Source organism: Mytilus californianus, unplaced genomic scaffold, assembly GCF_021869535.1.
Source record: "Mytilus californianus isolate M0D057914Y unplaced genomic scaffold, xbMytCali1.0.p SCAF_13, whole genome shotgun sequence".
In the NCBI taxonomy this organism is placed as follows: Eukaryota; Metazoa; Mollusca; class Bivalvia; order Mytilida; family Mytilidae; genus Mytilus; species Mytilus californianus.
In genome coordinates this window covers 23625703-23636240 of record NW_026262615.1, presented here as the reverse complement: position 1 = coordinate 23636240, position 10538 = coordinate 23625703, and positions in this window count along the sequence as shown.

Sequence of the window (10538 nt, the reverse complement as noted above, 5' to 3'; positions counted from 1 at the left end):
CTTACTGTTTTAAATGAAAGACGAAAGATTCTAAAGGAACATTCAAACTAATAAATGGAAAATACACTGACAACGCTATGCCTAAAAAGAAAAAGACCAACAGACAAACAACAGTACACAAACACAACATGGAATACTAAAGACTGAGCAGGGAATCTCACCAAACACTATATACATATAAAATACGGAGATGTAGTATGTTTGCCTTTTGCAGCTTTCTGTCAACCGGAATGTAGAGTATTTAGTGTTTCTTTCATTAACATATTTATGTACCCGATTTTATTACAAATTATTGCTTTGGTTTCATTCAAACTTTGAGATTTGTATAAAATAAACAACTGATATAAGGAGATACATCCTATACTGAATAATTATAGAAGATATAGTACTCATATTTACAAGAAAGGATGTGCAAACGTAAATAACCCCCAATAGAATTAGTTCATATCATAAATTCCAGTCCAGGTTTTACCATATGTAAAAATTCGTTGCAATTCAGTCTAAATATTTAAAGTAGCAACTTTCAAATGTCAAACAGCCATCAAGATTCTCGGTATAAAAACGAATATGTCTACATGAAAAAGCTTATACAACTGTTTGACATAAAAGCGTATTTTAACAGGCGTTACACGTTGGGTATCATTAGTGAGGCAGGGACTGCTGACCCTTCAATGTCACCTGAGTTCATTCTTGTTTTTGGTAGGGTACGTCTTGATCTGTCTTCTTTTTTTATGTCATGTGTTTTGGACTATTTTTTTCGTTTTGTTTAGATGTCAGCTGCCCTTTTTTACTTTATATGAATTAAGATCAATGTATTTTAATGGACGTACTGTTAATTAAATGACTCTTAGAAGTCATAATTGTTTTTAATAGATTAATAATACACTAGAAAAAATATATAAAATCACATTTAAGAAGTTTTTCTTCGATTTATTATGCCATCTTGGAACTTGCTAAATTGTTTTCAGACCACTGTGCTATATATTCAGAACGATCTATGAGAGCATTTATTTCTGACAACATAAACAAGTCAACTATAAAATGGAAATTTTAAACATCTTACTTCCTGAAATAAGAACATGAACGTTGAAGATCTTCGCGTATTGTCTGTTTCGGTAATAACATTGATCTTGCTTTTGATGAATTAAGTATGTACTGCTTTGCAGACATGAAAACTTGTGGTCCTACATCCCGTCGATGTGATGAACATATATTTTGGCATTTTACAAGTAAGTACTTTTCTCAGACTGTTTAAACGTTTTTTTACACTAAATCCGTTGAATGTGTAATGATTATTAATTTAGTCTGGGATAACATGATTTACCCATTTCATTAGTTGCTACTGGCTTAAGATTAACTTCAAGTAACTTCGATCATATTTTTAATCTTTATTGTTTTGTTTTAAATCGAGCCGTTGTTTTTTTTTTTATTGGAACTTTTCTAAATTTTGTCATGTGGGAGCTTCTCGTAGCTGACTACACGTTATGAACGTTATTCAATGTTGAAGACCGAACGGTAACCAAACATTGTTTAAATCTGCGTCATGTTGACTGTTTCATGGTTGTCCCTAGTAGCAATAATTCTTCATTATTTTTTCCCTGCGATCTACGTTTACAACTGGTAACAAATTTCATGGTGAATCAACATGACTAATTATTTCAACTCACCCTGGTTTACAGATGAAGGGAATACTGACTGAACATTTGCCATCAAACCAATCAAACAAATATCTTTTATTTATGTATATGCAATTTTCATTTGTTCCGCCGTTTTGGATGAGTACCCGCCAATCAGCTACGGTCACAGTTTTATTAGAATCTCCACATACAAATATTTCCTCGTTCAGTCTGTCATTGGCTCCTAGCCAAAAATCTGAAAATGCATTTTCATGCGTTTCTTGTCTATGTATTGAAACGTATAAAAAAAAACATTACAGAATTTGACATAATTAACATAATTTATGTTCGTGGATACCAATTTTTGTAGATTGAAGATAAATGGTATATACGTGGTTTTGCAAGAGTTTGCATACAAGCGTATACAAAGTTTGCACTTTGTTTTATCATTGAAATTCTATCTGAACCTATAAAACTGCGAAAATTGTCATCTCAAGAAAAAAAATAAAAAATCAACAGTGATAAAACATACGTTTTGGGAGTTGATTTCTGTCGACATGTGAACTCGAGACTTCTATTATTTTTCGTTTACTTTTTCAACTTTTTGTACATTGCTTTAGTGTTGTAGTATGCCAGTCAGTAATTGATCTGTAATAGACTATTCTTACGTGAATTCCTGTCTTTCGATTGTTCCTTAATGTAAAACATTTCCTTGATTGATTTAATAACTACAAGATCTGCTCTTTTATTCCGGCATTTAATCAGAAATTATAGGACGATTAATTGAATCCTGCTAGCTTAACTTCTAGTGGCAAATATTCCATTATAGAAACAAAATTATCTGTCTTCATTTGGTCTGACAAATCTTTTGTTAAATTTAGCTACTGAACAAAGAGTTCCAAGTGGTGAAGTTGAAATCATCCTGGAAATGGAAACCCGTTATGGAAAATCTGTTTCATAGATGACGACAGATATGTTTCAATTGTCGAACAACAATCCCGTCAGAGATTATCCGTAGAATGAAACATTATCTGTTAACCATTCCAGGGCACTTGAGATCTTCTCGTCCTGTCTTTTGGTCGGTTTCGTGTTGCTCAGTCTTTATATTTTTCTAATGTTGTGTTTTGTATACTGTTGTTTTTTTGTTGTTTTTTTTTTCGTTTTTCGCCACGGCGTTGTTAGTTTATTTTCGACCTACTAGTTTGAATTTCCTTTTGGTATATCCGCCTCTCTTTTATTGTTACTGAAACTAATAATAAGTCGCAGTTACATTATGAATAACCGGAAATAAACATTATCAGAGTTTATTCAAATGCAGTATGAATAAACTCATCATAAATACCAGGATTGAAATTTTGTATGAATCCACCACTCGCCATCAAATAAGTGATACAAAGTCGATTTTGAATAACAACTTTATATTTTTACTTTTTGAACATCTATAAAAATATTCATTTCAAAGGGATTTTGTAAGCAACGCTCAAACTTGTCTTGTTGAAAAAGAACGCGTTTTAATCAGCTTTTTCACTTTATATCTTTAAATGACATCATTGGTATGGTCATTTTGTGAAAATTTCTATATATAACATTTTGAATTATTTGAAACAAGGCGGTTTTCTGCCCCAGGCATTGATGGCCCAATCCGTATATGGTACATTTTTTAGGAATTTGTGACATGCAATTCTGTTCGTGTTGGATTTGACCATCATATTCATGTCTAGCGTATCAAATTATAATTTTGTTGAGTTTTTATGCATGTATGGGACGTGACGCCAACTTTATAGATATATCCGGTCTTGCTCCTTTGTGAGTCTCCATCATTTTGTTTTGTTACCTTGATTTGTTTTCTGAATCGATTATAGATATTTGAACACAGGGTGCCTTAATTTTAAATGCTGTTGCCTTCATTTTGATATATAACATGTGCACTCTCCCAATTCTTACTATTTGTACTGAATAAATAGCATGATGCTGAAGTTGTATTTGTAGGGATTACCTATCCAAGTGGAAAATCTGAAAGACTAAAATTGACAAGGAATCAATAAATATAATCTGCATACTCACAGTCTTTATTTAAAAAATATACTGCTTGTATGTAATTGAAATGAGAACAATAATAACACTTCATTTCAAGAAATTCATACGATGGAATTTAGGATATTAAAGTAAAAGGATCAATATCCTTATGGGGGCCTCGGTGGCCAAGTGGTCTAAGTAGTTACTTCTGTAATCACTAGCCAGTAAACACTGAGGTTGTGGGTTCGAACCCTGCTCGTGCAGCTGCACTCGACTCCAATCTTGTTTTCCTATCGAAGGTCGGAGGTTTTCTCCGGGCATCCGGCTTTCTCCACCAATAAAAACTGGCTGCCACGAAATAGCCCGAAAGCGGTGCTCAAAAATCAAATCAAATCAATATCCTTATACACTGAGAATTTTGTAAAATGAAAGCTCTTCAAATATCCATCGTTTGAATGGACCTGCGATTGACCAACATTGTTGTTAAATGGAACAGGCTTGAAGCTATAAAAGTTGTATGTTTCCTAGAACACCAAATATTTCGCTTGTATACCATTAATTTCAATTGGTCCAACAACTGCATCGGTGGTCTTGTGGAAGCGTGTTCAACTCAACAGGGGGAGGGTGGTGATTCGATCTTAATTCCGCCACATCGAAACTTGTTTTTCGTTGTTGTTCGTATTTTTATTGTTGTCTTCAAATGTATAAGTTTGAATATTCCTTTAGTATCATATGCATCCTTGTGTACACGCACGTTAAATTTCACACAGCAAGACGAACGCTTGTCAGGAAAAAAACATAAATGTTCAGAAAGTCGAGCAGACGTCCGCATAGATTTTGATAGAATTTCCTAGTTAAGACAATACAATTAGCATTTAAACTTTATACACCCTTTTCACAGAACAAATTATAATTATATACTCAAATAAGACCAACAGTTTAACTGAATTTTACCAAAAACAAAACCTAGCACATATTTCAATACAACTAGCTCATGATGCAGACGGCCTGATTTTGAAATTGCATGGAATGTGCTGATGTTAAACCAGCTTTTCATGCGCACTTACCTAACTTTTGAACATATATTGTAAACGTAAAGCAAGCAATGTATAAACTGTTCGGTTTAGCTGCCAACAGGACGACGTCCAACTTGAAAACGAAAATACAAGACCACTATATATTTAAGTTAGAAGGCACGGTCATAATATGCTCGGTACAACAAAAATCTAGCTAAGTACAGCTTTTGTCTGAACTATTCCCGTCATAATGATACCATTGAATAATATCCTCGAATTTCCTGTCCACCTTTGGCTATCCTCTTTGCCCTTTTAAGGTTATAAGCTTGGATTTTCAAATATTTTGGCCACGAACATCGCTGAAGAGACATTTATTGTCGAAGTGCCCATCTGGTGCAGAAACATTGTTTAGTTAATGTTATTCAAGGAAACAAAAACTAGTCTCATCATAAAATTTAATTGAAATCGGCAGTACTACTTAGAGGTCAGTAGGTATTTAGAAACGTCAGACCATTGACAGAAAGAAATATTGCAACTAAATAAAAGAGAGCCGAAAGATACAAAAGTCGATAACTAACTGATATTGCCATGGCAAAAACTGAAACACGACAAAAAGACAAACAACAATACACAAAACCCCAGAACCCTACTGATCAACACGAACTCGCAAAACCGGGGGTGATCTCATAATTAAATTAGTATATCACTCCCATAGCCCTTTCCAATGAAATACGTTCTCGTCAGCTGTTAATTAATAAAGTCTGTTTTTTTTTACATGTTATAGGTTGACAATATTTCCGGAGAATTTCACCAATAAAATAAATTACAAAAAATTACATTATGGCTGAAAATATCAATCAAAGACTCATATAAAAAATGTATCTTCAGAAAAGCATAAAATCATACTTACGCCCATTAACATATGTAGGGTAAACTTGTAGAACATTTAAGATCACCCCAATTAAACTTATATGTTTTGGTAAATAAATGTAAACACAATTTTCACTAGTACCACCAGTTGGTTCCAAATAACTCCAGTTATGTATGACCACTGGATCAGAACTGTCTCCCAAGACATATGTACCCTCCTGTACTCTGTCATTGGCTCCTATCCAAAAATCTAAAACATTTCAGAGGGTTTTAATTGATAAGTATTGAATTTAACATGCATACGCATTTTATATTATGAAGTTTATCGTGTTAGTATTGTTGGAGTTGATATCTTATATTTCATAGTTAGTGTTTATTTTATTAAGAATAGGGGAGATTAAAATAGTGTTTGCTGCATAAACTTATGTATATTGTTAAAAACTGTATATTGGCCTTTAGATTATCTTAGATGTATTTGTTCTGTTGGTGGTACATTGACGTATACCCTTGATTTTTTTTTTTATTCAAATTCCGTGAAGTAGTTAAGTTATCCAGACATACTTGTCCAGATTTGTTGTTGTCGTTTTAAGTCTATTTTTTCTGATATAAACAAATACAAAATAACTTCATCGTTGAATATAGAGCGACAAGTATATTTTTTATTGCGAACCAAATGAAACTTTTCCACAGAGTCTCCTTTTATTTGTCAATATGTTTAAACTTTTGTCAGTTATTTTGTCCCATTGAATAAATTCAATAACTATTGTTCGCTGTCTAGTTTATTAACTGGGATCAACTTAAGTTAAATCAGTGTCTATATTGAACAGATTGGAAATATAGTATTGATATTAAATAAATATAACATCACATGCAGTTTTGTGATTTGAAACACGTATTTTCAACTATTTAGAAGTTTTTTTACTCAGGTAGATTAATCAATAAGTGATAGATATCTCCTAGAAGAAAATTAAAGGTCCCAGTGAATGAATTACAACACATAGAACAATAACCATTGTACTTATACAATGGGACAAAATTAATGACAAAAGTTTAAATAGATTGACCAATAGGAGATGACTCTGTGGTAAAGTTTCATTTGGTTCGCATTAACAGTTTTTGCTATATTAAAAAAAGTATAAATCAATCTTTCAATGAACCAGTGTATAGAATGGGGCCAGATTTGCATGCGGATAAGTAAAATCTATGAAGTTCAAGGAGCAATATCAAAGCGAAAATATAATGTCGTACACGGTTTAGGTTTGGATCATGATCATTATTATTCTACAAAATATTGATTGTTCTTATCTTCCTTTTTCTTAATCGAGCTTACTTAATTAATGTTATTAAAAGATTGATACTATGCGCAAGGTTTACTATCACAAAAATATACTTAGAATATAATACCACTACATTGGATTCGACAATAGAACAGAATACTGGATTGCTTGATTGATTGTTATTTGCATAACTTTCAACAAGCCACCTATGGATCCGTTAATAAGTTGTTGCAAGATTCCTACTACCTTCGGTAATTGTCGCACTCTCCATATTTTAGGTTTCGAATCATACATCTATATTCAGACCGGAAGAAAGAAACTGGGAGTAGAAAAACTAGAAATAAAGTACAACTTTTCGTTCAGATAAAAAGTGATGAAACACAAGAAAACATTATCCCAAGAATGGTTCTGGAAGGGTTTGCCGTACAAATATTAATAGGCAAGAAGTGCAGGATAAAGAACGCAAAATTAAGAATACAGAAAAACAGATTAACAAATTTAGAATGGGTAATAATGGTGTTCTGAAATATAAATAGTAGAAAATAATGAGCAAAATAAAAAAGAATAGAGAAAATTGGTCTAAAATATGGAGAAAAACAAATAAACGATCCTAAATCCAAACCCTCGTAATATTATAGTGGTGTTACTTGAATCCATGGTTTTGGCCTTTTCTGTAATATAGTGGTTTTCATCTTCTGAATTAATAGTGACAAGCTCTCCTCCCATGACTCGGCAAGCTGACTGAAAAAGTCGTCAACTAAATGAGCTAGCATTAGAGATAAGTCATAACGCAAAAATTGTCGATAGTAAAAAGGGGAAATATACTTTTCTAAGTAATTTTTTTTTTGAATTTTATTTTTCATTTTCTCTTATGTGCTTTATTTATATGCCATTTTGTTTTGGTTTTTTTTGTTGTTGACATATTTGTTTTTTTATGCTTCTTTTTATATATATATATATATATATATATATATATATATATATATATAGTGATTAAGATTATAACACAATGATGACTGCTGTACCCCTATTTTAGACATTTTTGCATATTATGATAGAATAAAAAAGGATGTGGGGTATCTATCCATGACACAAAATCAGTACATGCACAACAAAAAAACACACAAAAAGCAAAGGAACAGCGCTTGTATTGCTGTTCTTCATCTAAAAGTCACAGTGAGGCCATCAACATGGACGAAAAAAACTCTCACCTCACTGCTAGTTTAAGACGGCCCCTAGCACCGGCTTGAGCGGAATGTTGTTTGTTTTTTTACACATTGTTGTCAATATAATGGAATTTTAAGCGACTATCAAACAAGTTAAAGGTTGAGCTAGCTATAAAACATTGTAAAACATGGTTTCGTCCGCATTTTCTACATAAGGAAATGCCTGTATCATGTCAGGAATATGACAGTTGTTTTCCATTCTTTTGATGAGTTTGAGCTTTTGATTTTGCAATTTGATAAGGGATTTTCCGATTTCAAGTTTCCTTGGAGTTCGGAATTTTTATTTTATTTTACTTTATACTGCTCAAATGGGGTTAACTTATAGACTCATGTGGAAAATACATAGTGTAGATACAATGGATAAGCGTTAGTGTGTTGAAATTAAAATGTTTATCGAAGAAATGATGTTCTATAGCCTTAATTAGCATGTTTATCTATTGTCATTAAAATTCATCATACCAAATTAGTAGATATCGGTAATTAAGTCCTTATAATTGAATAAAGTAACATTCATTTTTAGTTGAAAATTGTTTTAATGTTTATTAAGTTCAAATTAAAAATTGTTTGCGAGCCCCTCTTTGTGATTAATGTAAGATAACTCTGGTTAATTTTCCCAACATTTCATCATTATGGGGAGATAATATGTAGTCTTTTTCATACAAGTTCAAATCATAATGTCTCTCTAAAGCATTTGACATATGTTTGAAGTTTCTGGAAGAAAGTAGTGGCTATGGTGTTCTGTTTTTTTATGTTTGTGCGTATGTGAATGTGTATCTTGTGTGTGTTTGTGTTAGTGGTGTCACAGCATACATGTTTTTTTCTTTAGGGAATCAAGTAATGCAACTGTATTAAGGCAATTTATCTGCTCGATATGAATTCTGACATAATTATATACGCCATATTGAAACAATAAATGCTTTTACAAGTAGCAGGATCAATGCTGTTGTAGATTAGATGATGCGGACAACAACTTAAAACAGTGAATCCTTGACAGCAGAATGACAACAGGCGTCAAATAACACGTGTGTTGATCACCTGAATAATTTAACTCAAATTATAAATAGACAGAAAATTTCAAAAATAGTATATTACCATAATGAGCCTTTCAAAGTTTAAAAATATTTGAGGCAAATGCACTATCTGCACTGTCACATTAAGTTGCATCATTAAACTAAGTATCTCGTTGATGATGATGGAAGTTGTTAACGACCTTGATCAATCTTTTAAAAGATTATGAAAGGTTCTTTATATTGGTTTATAAAAATTTTAAAAGTTTCAAAACAAATAAATTAATTTATGAATATACATGAATTATTTTGATAAACCAATAATAAAAAATAAAATCTATTGAATTTATAAATTTTGTAATTATTCAAAGTTAAATTAAATAACAATACGTAAATAAAAAATTATGAACCTGTTCAAGGGAGACAATACACGCATAGATTAAAAAAACTTTTTCGAATTGAAATATAGTACAAAGGGATGTCACTTTTGCATACAAATGACACATCAAAATAATTTGTTAACACAGCATTCGTAAATCTATAGCATAGTGACAGCGAACAAATGCTAACCCACAGAAAAGTATATTTGTTTGAAATGTTTTTAAAACTTACTCAGAAAAATGCATGAACTACTTGACTTTCATAGCTCATAATTAACGTGTTTACACATTAAAGTAATATAGTCTTTAAAGACTATTTGCCTCTAATAGTATAAGACACAGTACAGATCGTATGCTTGCATCAACTTATCCCAATACAGATTTAATTGAAGCTTGACCATTTTGACATTGTTTATTATTTTTATTATCGTCTGTCTTTCAATATTATCACAACTTCCTGTTAAGATTCAACTAAATACCTATATGTCGATATCGTCAGGTAAATACACTACATTAGTTTTTTAATCTCAATTATTGTCACATTACCCTATTATGTCTGTTTGGGTTGGTTACCTAATTTTTGTCATATAAAAAAAAATTTAAACAACGGTCAAGCATTGGGAGGTTTAGCTAGCGGAAAATTCCTATACCTAGTCAGGAAAAGAGCCGTCTTGTTTTACTTGTTCCTTTGATTTTGTCAGTGTTCATAAACTTTTCGGTATTTTCGTTATACTTTTTATGCAAACATTGTCAAAATTACTAAATCAAATATCAACTAAAATACTTTTTTAATTCACGAAATTGGTATTCACGAAATAAATGAATCCGAAATATATGTGAAAATTACTACGGATAGAGGACTATGGGTTTCCGTGTTCTAATGAAAGTTAATCCAAAACAGTGTTCGAATTCACAATCAATAAAGTTATATTACCCTATTAACAGAGCGTATAGTATTTCCCCTTATCACACAAAAAGGGCATGGTAACTTAATTGAAAAAGAGCATCTAGAGCGCGCAAAAATTTATAAAAAGGGCACATAGAGTGTATGGAAAATTAACAAAAGGGCACCTACAGTATGCTGAAAACAAGAAAGAGCAATGAATTGACACATTGCTTTGGTAAAGTAT